Here is a 13,843-nt window from a genome sequence, read left to right as displayed (position 1 = left end):
TTCAAGAGAGGCAAGCTAGCACACAGGCTTTCCTTCTCCCACCACTTCCCCTTCCCCTAACTTTCATGTCGTTCAGATATGCAAGTTGTAAAGAAAGTAAGGACCTATTGATGCTGTGGAACCCAGGCAGGTGTGCTGCCTGAATGAGCAGCAAGGGACCCATTCTTGCACCCCTTAATGCTCTTGGACTTCTCACAGGGGTTAGGTTTTGGATGTGCAAATGTCCAGCGATGTATTACATAACAAACTATAGTTAAGAAACTTGCACCATCAATAGAAAATACTGCCAAATTTTAGCAGTTTGCTTTCATTTACATAATGAGTAATGTAAACAAGTATTGATGGACCTAAGTAATTTCTAGCAGAGAAGTAAATGCCCCTTTCCATCTCTATCCTTGCCTGCATTTTCCAACTTCCAACTCAAACCATCATTTTCTACTACAGATCCCCCATATGTGTATTTCTGATGTGCAGTTTGCTGTTCTTCTGATCCATCTGTAATCATGTGTACATCTAAATGTGTGTATATGAGTGTATATGTGTCCCTATGTCTAATTTGTAAGTGCATGTATAACTGCGTAAATGTTACATGTGTTTTAATGGTCATTTATACTGTACCGGTATGTATACTCTGTATGCCTTGTGCTGATGTGTTCCTCTGTATGTTCATGAGTGAAGCATCTGAGTGTAGATGTGAAAGTGTGAATATTGCATATGTCTCTGCATGAATGTGTGCGTAGTTGCCATGAAAATGTGTTTGAGTGTCTTTGAATGTCTGTGTGCTGGTGTCTCTGTACGTAAGTGCATACACATGCTATTTAATTGTGGGTGGGTGTGCTTAAGAGTATTTGAGTAACTAAATATATCCATGGTGAAAAGGGAAAAACACATTAGTAGGAGTAATCATTATGTGTTTGTTCCGTTGAATACATAGATATTTCCATGGTGAAAAGGGGAAAAAAACACATCACTAGGAGTAATAAGTTACTCATTCTATTTGTTCCGTCATTTTGCATACATGCTTCTGCAATGTCAACTCATTTCACATGATTATATGCTTTATAACATTTTGCATGCATACCTTAAGCCACTTAGAACCTGTGACCATTTTGCTCTTGTTGAGCCAATCAAATAGGAGCAAACTATTTTGTAAATGGAATTTAGGGCTTGGCAACTTCTCTGTTAAACTCAAGGTTCTCTAATTCTTTGCCATGTAAATAAATGAAAAGGGCATGGGGCACTCACAATCTAAGCAGGAAAATCCTAATGGCATTCACTCCAGGGTACCAAAGGAGTTTAGTTTGATGGTTGCTAGACCACTTAAAGGAGAATTAAACCCTAAAAATGAATGTGGCTAAAAATGACATTTTATATACTGAACTTATTGCACCAGCCTAAAGTTTCACCTTCTCAATAGCAGCAATGATCGAGGAATTCAAACCTGTCACAGGGGGTCACCATCTTGGAAAAGTGTCTACGACAAGTGTCTGTGTCTGTACACCATTTCTAGCTACTTCTTTAATTAAGGTTTAGTTCTCCTTTAAAGAGTCAAAAGGGCATAAATAGGGAACAATACACTGGTGACACCTGTACATTCTAGACCTGTCCTTGCACTTTGAAACCAATGGTAGGGTGCCACTGTAGAACTTCAACTGTTATATTAGCTGCTCAATGCACCTGTATTGCTGCAAAGATGGATTCAGCACAGTACATTTGAATTGATGAGTGAATCACTATGTTTCAGTCAGCTGGTCTTTAAAGGTCAACCCTGCAGCCAGGGCTGCTGCCATGAGGCAAGTTGAGATTCTTGCATCAGTGGTTATCCAGGGGAGAACCATGGTAGCTTTAAGAGTTACTAAGTCGCTCATTGGTGCTTTAAAAGATGACATTTTAAAAATTCTAAATTTTGGCTGTTCTAGAGCAGAAAGCACAACAGAGATGTGGCCTCTCCTTGCACCCCCAGAAGCTGAAAAATTAAGCAAGGGTGCAGAAATGGAAGAGTCAGGATCTACACTGTCTGCAGCACTGAAGAATAGAATTGTAATTTTGACCCTTTCATTCCTATTCAAGTACAACAGGGCATGTCTCTGGAAAAGAAGCAAAGGTTCAGAAAAAGGGAGAACAACCCAACTTAGTAGTAAAATCTAAAAAAAGACTAGACTATGTTTGTTTTTTTTCTACATGGCTAGTCTGTGATGAACTTACACTGCCTATGCCCCTAACATATGTCATTGCCATATTGACTGTATATGCGATTGGTCTGGTTCTGAGCTGAGTTAACTAAAGTGCTTGTCTCTAGAGTGGAATAGGTAGCATCATATCCATAAAAGGTAGCCTTACCAAGAGCAGACCCATCAATAACTAGAGCCAAGAGGGCTCCAAATTAAAAAGATCAATATATTTTTTGCAAAAAAAGTAATTTTCCAAGGATTTGGGAGGACCTAAATTGATTTTGTCAACTGACCCAGTAAATTTGAGTTTGCTGCTGCTAACAGGGTCTCAGTCAATTTCAACAAACAACCCCTCCTAAAGAGAGTTCCCATTTAATAGCCCATGTACCCCCCTCCCTGCTTCCTCCCTGCATAGTCCACTATTTAAAAAAAGTGTTGCTGAAAGTCGCACAGACCTTTCCATGCAGAGTAGCACAGCAGTGGCATCTTCGGCTATTTATGGATCGTTCCCGCGGATGCGAAATAGGCACGTATAGCAAACAGCTCCAACTGAGCAGGCGTGAAAATGGTGGTTCTTTAGCAAACATATTGGAAGATACTGAAGATGACTTTGCTGCACCACTCTGCATGGAGAGGTCTGTGCGACTTTCTGCAACACTTTTATAAATAATGGACTATGCAGGGAGGAAGCGGGGAGGGGTGAATGGGGGCTATTATATGGGGACTCTCTTTAGGAGGAGGGGTTAGTTCTCCTTTAAGAAGATGCACATCGAATGTACCTCTATTTACTATTTCTACCAAAATTCACAAGTGGGATTCTTGAAAGAAGACTTTTGACCAAAACAATTAGGTATACCCCTACACTGTATCACATCCATTTTTGACCTCTGTATTGAGTTTATTATATGCATACAGTATATACTTTTAGGGTTGAGTGCAATAAAAGTGGCTTGGACCCACCAGATATTTACCGAATACTGCCAAGAAAATTGTTATGGCAAACACACTGCTGGGTTCCTTGCTGACACTACTCATTTTTAATTTCTTCCATTACTCCAATCCACATTAATGCTTAGTTGTTTTATGAAGACAAATACTATAATCCAATATAAATGGCTGCCCTTCCTAATTCTTTTCTAGTAACAAATATATGGTTTCAAGCCTGGGGGTTCATTAGTAATCTGTGAAGTTAATAAAAATAAATAGTGAAGAATCCCAGCTGAAGAAGAATTACTCTGCTGAACAGCTCAAAGATAATCAGGATTTTCAGAGGATACTGAAATGATCAGATTAAAAGAAGGTTATCGGCTCTGTTATTTCTAGAGCTGATTCTTAGGAGATTATAATGTCATCAGCACAATATACAAAGAAATCTCATATTTATGCATGGCTGAAACAGATAAATTATGAAGGCTGTCATAAAATGCATTTGCAATACATAATAACATATATCCATATATTAAGATCATGGTAATGTACCAACATAAAAAAAAATGTCCAAAATGATGATCTTCAGTGTCTTCTTAGCAAGGGGAACATAGCTCAATAACAAGTTGTAGTAATTAGTATTTAGTATTATTAGCTTGACAATTAACGTTTATGTGGAAGTACAACTAAAGAAGATAGTATAAGGTATACATACAGTAATTAAAAGAAAAAATAGTAATCGTTAATCCTACCTAATTATTATGAATTTTATTATGAGTTTGGGGATTTCCATAAAAAATGTATGGGGGAGATTATTTCAAGATGGGCATTCCATAATAACATGATTCCAGATGGATTATCATAAATTATTTTGTCTGTGATGCAGCAGTGGGTTGTGTTTCTTGAAAAGGAAAATAGAGCCTGTGTCAGGAGAATGCAAAATACTATATGATAAAGGAGACCCGAGGTGCAGGAATAAAAAAATCAGTGCAAGCATTAAAGGGACCATATACACATATACAAAAACATATTTAGCACATTAAATATAGCTTCCATTGAAATTTCATTATGCATCCTTCCAGATTTATTCAAAGGCAAACTATACCATGTTTCCACTGGCATTTAATTTTTCTTCATAATCCAAATATGTAGACCAGTTATTCAATATTCAAGTTCCGTGGAGGTCACAGAATGATTAAGGATTTGTACTGTAGCCAAGAAGGATTTAGAACTTGATTTGAGAGTACATGTGGAGCAACGGCCTGGATCCTTTTTATAATAGATGTGTGTGGGAGAGCATAACAAGTTATGTCTTGTTTTATGCACTCTAATTCTGTATGGATTAAGGAGAGACAAGAAAAGGACAAATGATTACTGGGTGTCCTCTATGTTGCTGCAGTATAAAAGGTAGGAAGGGATATGTGAGTGGATATAAACTTTCAGTTATACATTAAGAAGAACAGCCCTTCCTGAACCCATTTTGTAGATCTGCATTAATTAGTACTGTCACTTATTGACATGTGTGCCACTTTAAAACAGAGAGGAAGGGGCAAAAAAGGGCCTAATTGCTATTACAGCCATGTTTTCTCAACTCACATTAGTGGTGTGCAAGGCAAAAATTGGCCTGTGTTGACTCCAACCCTGCCCTAACACAACATGAGCCAAATCAACCACCCTGACTACATTTTTCGTATGTGATAGATGGACAATGTCTAAGCGAGTTTTCAATTGGTTTTTCATTTTATATCTGTTGGAGTTTGCACCCCTACATCAAATTAAAGTTTAATTTTAAGCTAACCCCTTTAAAGGGGACCTGTCACCCAGACAAAAAAAGCTTAATAATATAAGTCCTTTCCAAATTGAACATGAAACCCAAATTCTTTTTTTTACTAAAACATCCAGACCTGTTATGAATTAATTTATAAATGTCAGCTGTCAATCATATAGTGCCTGCCCCTTGTCTATGCCTCAGGCATAAAGGCAGGGCAGGCAATAACATTTAATTTCCATTCTGCACTTCCTAGATATCACTGCACTCCTCACTTTCCCCTCCCTCCTTGCCATCTAATTGTGTAGCCAGTGCATGGGCATTATGTCCCCCATTCTGGTGGGATGATACAAAGATTGCCTCAATAACAGTGTTCACAAAATGCTGTTGCCTGCTTGATGTGTTTGTGTATTCCCAGACTGAAGGGAACATAATTTAAATAATTTATATAGTGTAAGTAAAGTTTATTTCACTTGATTAACAGGATAAAATAAGATTTGGAATTATTTCTTAAAGGGATAATGTCATGGGAATTTTTTTTTTATTTTTCAAAATGAATCAGTTAATGCTGCTCCAGCAGAATTCTGCACTGAAATCCATTTCTCAAAAGAGCAAACAGATTTTTTTATATTCAGTTTTGAAATCTGACATGGGGCTAGACATTTTGTCAATTTCCCAGCTGCCCCTGGTCATGTGACTTGTGCCTGCACTTTAGGAGAGAAATGCTTTTTGGCAGGCTGCTGTTTTTCCTTCTCAATGTAACTGAATGTGTCTTAGTGAGACATGGGTTTTTACTATTGAGTGTTGTTCTTAGATCTACCAGGCAGCTGTTAGCTTATGTTAGGGAGCTGCTATCTGGTTACCTTCCCATTGTTCTTTTGTTTGGCTGCTGGGGGGAAAAAGGGAGGCGGTGATATCACTCCAACTTGCAGTACAGCAGTAAAGAGTGATTGAAGTTTATCAGAGCACAAGTCACATGACTTGGGGCAGCTGGGAAATTGATAATATGTCTAGCCCCATGTCAGATTTCAAAATTGAATATAAAAAAAACTGTTTGCTCTTTTGAGAAATGGATTTCAGTGCAGAATTCTGCTGGAGCAGCACTATTAACTGATTCATTTTGGAAAACATTTTTTTCCCATGACAGTATCCCTTTAAGGCAACAGATCCCCTTCAAATATAAGCAGGTTTTACCCACTATGCTGATTTTTCTGGTGCGAGTAAATCAGTGGTTCTGGTTCATTTTGTAAGAGAGCCCCTTAACCCACTACTGCTTCATATATATGAAAACATTACTATCACTCCGCCATAGTTCCAAGAAGAGCAAATTCACATCATACCTAAAGTGGTCTCTAGCCTGGCCCATCAGTCATTGCTTTAGCACCCAAAGGGGAAGTAGTTTCACAGTTTGGGAGCCACTGATATAAACTCATAATAGAGTCTATTGGGAAGGGATACAAAGTGGGCACTGCCAAATTGCCATCAAGACATTTTTAAATCTTGCCATCCAGTGCATTTGCTGTTCATATTCCAGGTGTAACTGCTAAATTCCAGGGTCTCCATGTGCACTGCGGTGAGCCTGAACATCTCTGTGTAAGGAAAGTTTCTTAGTGGACCCCTTTTCTGGAAAAGATCGCACTACCTGTCTTTATGCATCTATATTTTGGAGTTCTTATAATGTCATAGTAACAGAAGGATTTCTCTGTAAAATGCAAAATGCTTACCTATTCTGACATACTCTTGCTTGGTAGCCATTGTTCAACAAAAAGGCTTGTTTTTTCTCTGTGCCATTATCCAGAGAGGGCATTGCAGTACACATCATTCATTATACAATTCTACCTTGGGTTACAGCTCATAAAATTACATTTTCATAGCTCGTGTCTCAATTATCCCTAATTGCTGGGTGTAGGAGTCAATTGAAAACGCAACAACAAGTTTGGCTTTTCCATTTTCACAGGGCTGGTAACAGAGCTGCTATTTAAACTGATAGAAAGCACAGTTGCTTGTTAAATCAAATTGCTGTTGGTCGTACAGAGCAATTCACTGCTGCATTAGCTTGCAAGTTTTGACAGCCTGCTAGGATTTTTTTTGATGCTGAAAACCTACACCCTAGCACCACCTGCAGGAGGACTGAATTTTATCAGTTTTCAGAACAGCACGGTACTGTAATTATTTTAGAAATGGTATCTAGTATATTTTAATTGTGGTATTATTTCTACCACAAAGATGTCCTGAGTGACTGCGTTTACAAACACATTTGTATGTATATGCCGAGCCTGGTTTCAAAAGGATTCTGTTATCACACAGTCTGGCAGAGAAGAGGTTAGAGTTTGGTAATGTTATAGCATATGGGGTCCCTAGACTAGAGGGCTATAATGAAAATAATTCAGCTTGATCTGCATTATATTTCTTAAAATGGACTTACAAATACAGCTCTTGATCTGGAAACACAAAGGGCTAAAAATCTATATTCACCTGTGGCAGTATGGGCTGAAGGGAATCTGGTGGGCACCAGAGAAGAGAGACAAAAAGCTGTGCGTGACTGCACACTTTTATTTTATTTTATTTTATAATATATTATATTTTTTCCCCAGGTTTTAATATATCTGCAGGGCACTGAATGAATGAACAAATGAATGAATGAAAGATAAGCTGGTAGATACCAGATATTTCAGTGCCAGAGGGACAAGCACCCTGGATCTAGGTCCTTGGAAATTTGCACTAGTGATATGTAAATAGGCATCACATTTAAAGTGTCCTAATTTGTGTAGGATTGTCCCTGAACTATGAACACTGAGCTTGCAGTGGATATAGCTTTGTGCCTACAGTACCTTGCACAGCAATACCGGCAAACCATCCTAGGTAGGGAGCTAAATATCTTACTGAAATAAACAGAAACAGTATTCATATAAAATTTAATAGGACATAAGGCATCTATTAGAATCCTCCTTCTCTCCTGATACAAGAGTTCATATTTATACATCAAGTTTTTGAAATGCAAATAACTGCAGGGACCACAGTTATATATATTTATATATTTATCAAGGGTCGAATTTTGAGTTTATGGGAGTTTCTAAAAACTACCATAAACTCGAAATTCGAAGACAAAAAACCAACCAATCAAAATTTATTTTTTATTAAATTTTTTATATTTTGGTGAATAGGATCTACCAGCAAACTGGAATCAGAATCTGATTTGAATCGAATTTCGGCTTCATGCTTTTATATGGTTGTGGAACTCCTCAGTGATTTATAATATCCTTATATTTTACAATAGGGCATACCTTATTCACTATGTAATGCCATGGCTGAATGAGGCTTCCAACCTACAAACCCAGTGTTCTCAGACCGGTTTACTTTTTCTAACATGTAAAAGGCAGAATGCACTGATTTGACAGTCGCAACCTGCAGGCTGATTCCAATACAGGCATGATCCAATACATTTAAATTTGGTCACTGGCCAGTCAAAGCGATCGCAGGAGCTTATAAATCAAATAAATGATTTGGGGGCAACCTATGCACAGACATGAACTCTACGATGCCAGATTAAGAAGCATTTTTTAATCTTATAACTGTAGAAGTTTGGTTTTATGCTTTAAGGCATAAAACAAAGATTGGTATTTGGTAATTTTGTGAAGAAGAGTAATTGTGAAGAAGAGTAATCATGCTCTCACTAAGAGTTTTCTGGAAGGGGAAAACGTACTAAAATGTGATAAATTGTTTGTGTGTGCAAGTTCTGATTCTTTCTAATGGATAAGTACCTTATGTTTTACTGCTTTCTCATGCATACATTATACTTATATTTTCAGCTGTTAACTGATAGGCCATCCCCTTCTGCTTGCCTTAGGGTTGCATTTGGGATATTTGTGTTTTTGGTATGTCTTAAGTAGGAGGCGAGGCACCCTCTAACCAAATACATCTCACATAGTGGGCCTGTACTAATGCACTAATCCATTGCTACTTTAAGTCTGGGGACCTTGATGGGACCTTGTGAAGCAAGAACTTTGGGTTTATAAGGGAACTGGCTTATAAAACAAAACAATGAAACCACACACACTACAAAAAAACAGAAACCAAAAAAGTATCCATAAAGCTACATAAGATATACCAAATGTATCAAGCTTGCATCGGTGTAGGAAATCATAGCGACCAATACAATGTTTGATTTTAAACTAATGCTAGCTGCTGATTGGTTGCTCGAGGTGACTAAACCTGTAGCAAATTTTGCACCTTGCACTATATAATGCAGTGTGTATTGTAAGAAATTCCCAAGTGGAGAACATCCATACAGAACATTCCTTGATGAATCATCATACGCCTACGTTTTGCATGAGTTAAATAAATATCAAGGGACTCATTTACAGTCATAGTGATTCTTACAAAATAGTAGCCAATAAGGCCAATTCATAGAGTTCCCAGGATACTTTGGGGAGCCCTATTCTTGTCATCTGCTTGTGGAAGGCATCATATATATCGCTCTCTTGCTCATGTTAGTGCCGCAGCATGGACCAAGAGCAAGGGAGCACTTAGCAATTTGATGGCACTAAGCACTGACAATACTGAAACGATTTTCAAAATGTTAATGTGAATTAAAAGTTACCTTTAGGTCTTATTTTTCCCAGATAAGTTTGCTTTTGTAAGTAATTGTTAATTGACATTTCTAAACCTAACTGTCCCTTCTCAATCTGTCAGTTTTTAATGCTAAACTACTACTACTAGTAGTAACATGAAACATCGTCTAAATTCATGCCCATTGAGAGATACAAAATATGCCCGGAATTCCTTGTATTATGTGCATTCTAACTGTAATCATACATGGTTGTTTTTATTATATACTGTACTTCTATTTTGTGTAAAAATTGCGTTTCACATGAAGGGGAAATTATACTTTCAGGACACCAGATAGATCAAGACCAGCATCATCTGACTTTTTTTGTTTGAGATTATGGTTTGGTTATGAACAGACAATCTGGGTCAGATTATTAATGGTAACACACAGGTGAGGCCATAAAGACCCAGTCCAGCAAAAATTGAGGGGCAGCAAAAATTTAGGGGCAGCCCAGCCGCATCTGGGAGGGTGCATTTGCTGGCCCTAGAACCTGCCGGTGCATGTGCTCGCAGGGGGGTGCACGCGTTCATGGGTGGGGGCGCTAGGACCCAATCGGCCTTGAAGAGCCAAAAAAGGAAATTCGTCCCTGGTAGCACATAGGGGCTAATTCACTAAAGCGCGAAGCGGCTAACGCTAGAGTAACTTCACTTTGCCTGACGAAGTAACGGTAGCACAACTTCGCTACCATTCGCCTCCCTGAGTGCAACTTCGCAATTTAGTGAATTTGCGCAGCACTGTCGAAACTACGCCTGGCGAAGTGCGGCAAAGCTGTCACTGGCGCAACTTTGGATCTTAGTGAATTTGCCCCATAATGAGGTGATGTCCTAATGGGTAAAGGAGCCTGTATCAATCATGTTGCTTATGTTATTCTAACTAGGGGTGCACTGAATCCAGGATTAGGTTTGGGATTTGGCCAAATCCTAGCCCTTTTCAGTCAGCAAGTGCCTAGCTGAACTAAATCAGCTGCACATCTCTTGGCATTGCCACCAAAGATGTAAAAGCAGATGCACATCCTGAACTTAAATATTTATATTTTACAGAAAATGCAAAATGAGTCATGCAAAATGAATAGTAGTTGGGATTCTGGTGCTATTATATGTATTACAGATACTGTCAAAGAAAGCAGTGTGAACATTGCAGTGTGGAAAATGCTGTTGGGTTATAGAAACAGAAAAGCAGAATGGCCAGCGTCACTTTGCATTCGGTAACTAGAAAAGAAGGTTTAGCTCTCAACACAAAAACTGTACATAGTAGCATCTAATAGCACTGGATAATAATTATAGATTGAGATTAATTATAAATTCTCACATTAATGAGCATTTAAGTGAAAGTAACGCATGATGTCGAATGACTTTTCCTCCAGCTGTTGTTGAATTACAACCTTCCGCATCCATGAATAGCCAGTGTCAAAATGGTTGTAGGTTGAACATAGCTAATTGACATTAAAATTGCATGTTACATGCCATATGACACCATGCTAGCTAGTTAAAAGGGGGAAGCAGCAATCTGGGGACCTAGGAAATCCAAGCCACTTGGGAGCTCTAAACTTAAAGGAAAGCATAGTGCTGATCTTAAGTCTTTAGTCAGGAATGGCAGAGCATAGTAGCGATCTCTTATGGAATTCTGGCTTTGAATTTTGCCTTGGGGTGAGGCTGGCAAGGTCCTATTTTTTAGGACCCATTTTTGGGTCCTGGTGTTTCATCAAGGTATGCAACAATGGGGTTCAGTGGGATGGTTCAAAGCAAAAGGTCAGTTGAAGAGTGCTCTTGTCATGTCTGTCCATGTAAATTATTACATACATGTCTCCCATGGACCTGTGTGAACTACAGTATACTCTGTATCTCGCTCTGGATTTTTAATCCAACATAATGCAGCCTATACCTTCCAATGCTACGTGCCCAATGACTCATGAGCTCTTTTAAGCCCTCTTTCTTCACTCTCATATAAATTACTGCATGTAAATATGTACAGTATGTTCAATGTACACACCCATTAATGGTACAGTGCTGCAGAATATTTTGGCACTTTATATATACATGTTATTAATAATAAAAACTTCCTCCAAGGGCCCTCTGTCTTTTCAGTATCAATCACATTTTATTTTTGAAAAGGGTCTATTTGAATGAAGTTGAGGCTAGGCAAAGGAAACATCCTAATCTAGCTCAGTGGTAAAGGATCTCCCAACTACTTAGTGCAGGGGATTCAAGGAGAACATTGGAAATGCCACTGTAAAGCATGTTTGTTCCTTTCACTGGCTTCCAGTTAAAGGGAGAATTCTCTTCAGAATTTGCCTACTTGCGTTTAAATCAATAATGAAGGCCCTGTTCACCTGGAAGAATCCTTTGGATCTTGTGCTTTCTATCAAGCAGCACCCATTATATAAAACTCTCTGCCATACAAAATCCATGAGGCATCTTCTTTGGTTGTTTTCAAAAGCAGACTCCAACATTTCTGTTCACTTTGAGTACAATAAGAAGCATCGTATCAGTCAGTTAATGTCAATGGGTTAAGCACTTTGAATCCCATGGGAGAGAAGTGCTATAAAATAATATTATTATTATTAGATTGCTAAATCCAAGATTTCAGCTCATTAGCTAGAGTGAGTTTGCAACCCTAGGGTTATTTGCCTATGCAGATAGCACATTGTTAGGCAGAGTCTGAGCGTAAAGATGGCTGCAAACAATGCAAATGTAAAAATGCAAAGATCTCATCAACAACTAAAAGATAATAAATGAAAACATGAATGTAAACTATAAAAATAATCACTAAGTTTACAGTTATGCATTGTCTTGCCTTTGTATTAATACAATGTATGGACAATAATACAATGTATTAGTACGGGTCGGGAACCAAAAATGGCACCTCGTTTGTGCAGTTTATTCCTTCAACAGAAAATAGTATTTAAATATAAGGTGCATAACTTGTCATATTCCAACTGTTGGGTTGTGTGGTGGATTCACCAATTTAATTTGGATCCCATGAGAAAAAAGTATGTGCCTTAATGTCTTTGGTGGGGAATGATTAAAATACAATGTTTTGAAAACTATAACACTTGTTTTAGGTGGCTCAGAAAGTGTAGCAGTAATCAAAACATGAGGAAGGAGACATTAAACTTGCAGCAGTCTCACCTACGCCTTGTCAACCATCTTCTGCTGAAACACCAACGTGATCCTCTCCGAAGGGAAGTGAATGCAGAGCAGTGCTACTGTTATTCTCTGCACTTGTATACAATAAAAAGGACTAGATTAAATACACCGGATAATGCTGTCCTACAAAATGTAATATTTTCTTAATGTGTTTTATCCAATCCAGTGTAAACAAGGTTAACTTTTTTATGCCTACTACAATGTTCAACTTAAAAAATGAATCCTGTCAACATAATTAAGTCTTGTGGGCTGTAATGGATCTAACGTTAAAATCCAATGCGTCTCACAGTCCATAAACCTTTGGAGGAAATTGCTCCTATCACTGTAAAAAGATACATTCTCAATACCTTGGCGTCTCAAAGAAACAACTGAGCCGTGAATATTATTGACATAATGTAACACGTTTGCATACAGAAACATTTCAGATTACTGATATACTGCCACAATTGCTAAAGTAGGCTTTGGTTCCTTATTTTCGCTTCAGCATTTCACTATATGCGTGTTAAATCAGACTGTTGTACTTTTATTTATACAAAGTTGGGTTATATAATGTAATAAATCATGTGCATGAAAAATACATAGAATACATATCTCAGACCTTTGACATATCAATTGCTGAAGGTACCCTACACCAGGGTCAGGATACTTCTCAACCTGCCTGGACATCATTTTTAGCATTTATAAGTGTTTATAAAGCACTACCATATTACAGATTGGTGTACATATTAAACATACAGATTACATGTAGAGTGCTGGCAGATACAGATACTTAATATTCAGTCAATTGAAAGTGAAAAGTACAGGTTAATACAGAGATCCCCAACCTTTTTTACCCATGAGCCATATTCATTTGTAAAAAGTTGGAGAGTAGTTGGGTGGTGCCAATCATGAGCCGACTGACTATTAGTAGACCCTATGTGGACCGGCAGCCTACAGTAGGTTCCACTTGACAGTACACATGTTTTTATGCAACAAACTCATATACTATAAACATCTGCCTATAGTACACATTAGTCCCATTCTTTGTTATGGGAAATTAAGGGCTTTGGTAACATTAGGTAGTAAGAGACCTGTAGAGTAATGATGGGCGAATCCGTCCCGTTTCGTCGAATAATTTGCGAAACAGTGAAAATTTGTGAAATGCATTGAAGTCAGTGGTAGTCAAAATAATTTTGATGCACAACAATTTTCATACGCGCGATGATTTTGTCCAAATGCATTA

General features: G+C 38.0%; 1 protein-coding gene and 1 long non-coding RNA gene across 3 annotated transcripts in view; both read right to left on the bottom strand.

Moving 5' to 3' along the window:
• Positions 1-13,843, bottom strand: part of LOC108713037 (plexin-A4) — a 558,114-nt gene that overhangs the window by 473,269 nt on the left and 71,002 nt on the right. The gene's annotated exons all lie outside the window — the stretch shown is intronic.
• LOC108713038 lies at positions 3,534-12,700 on the bottom strand. The gene is made up of 2 exons (XR_001935097.2): positions 12,604-12,700; positions 3,534-4,431 (listed from the first exon to the last, which is right to left on the bottom strand). It is a non-coding gene; the product is annotated as an uncharacterized LOC108713038 (long non-coding RNA).

This window comes from Xenopus laevis, chromosome 3S (assembly GCF_017654675.1).
Source record: "Xenopus laevis strain J_2021 chromosome 3S, Xenopus_laevis_v10.1, whole genome shotgun sequence".
Taxonomy (NCBI): Eukaryota; Metazoa; Chordata; class Amphibia; order Anura; family Pipidae; genus Xenopus; species Xenopus laevis.
The sequence above is the reverse complement of the archived record's forward strand: the minus strand, read 5'-3'. Positions and strand labels throughout refer to the sequence as shown.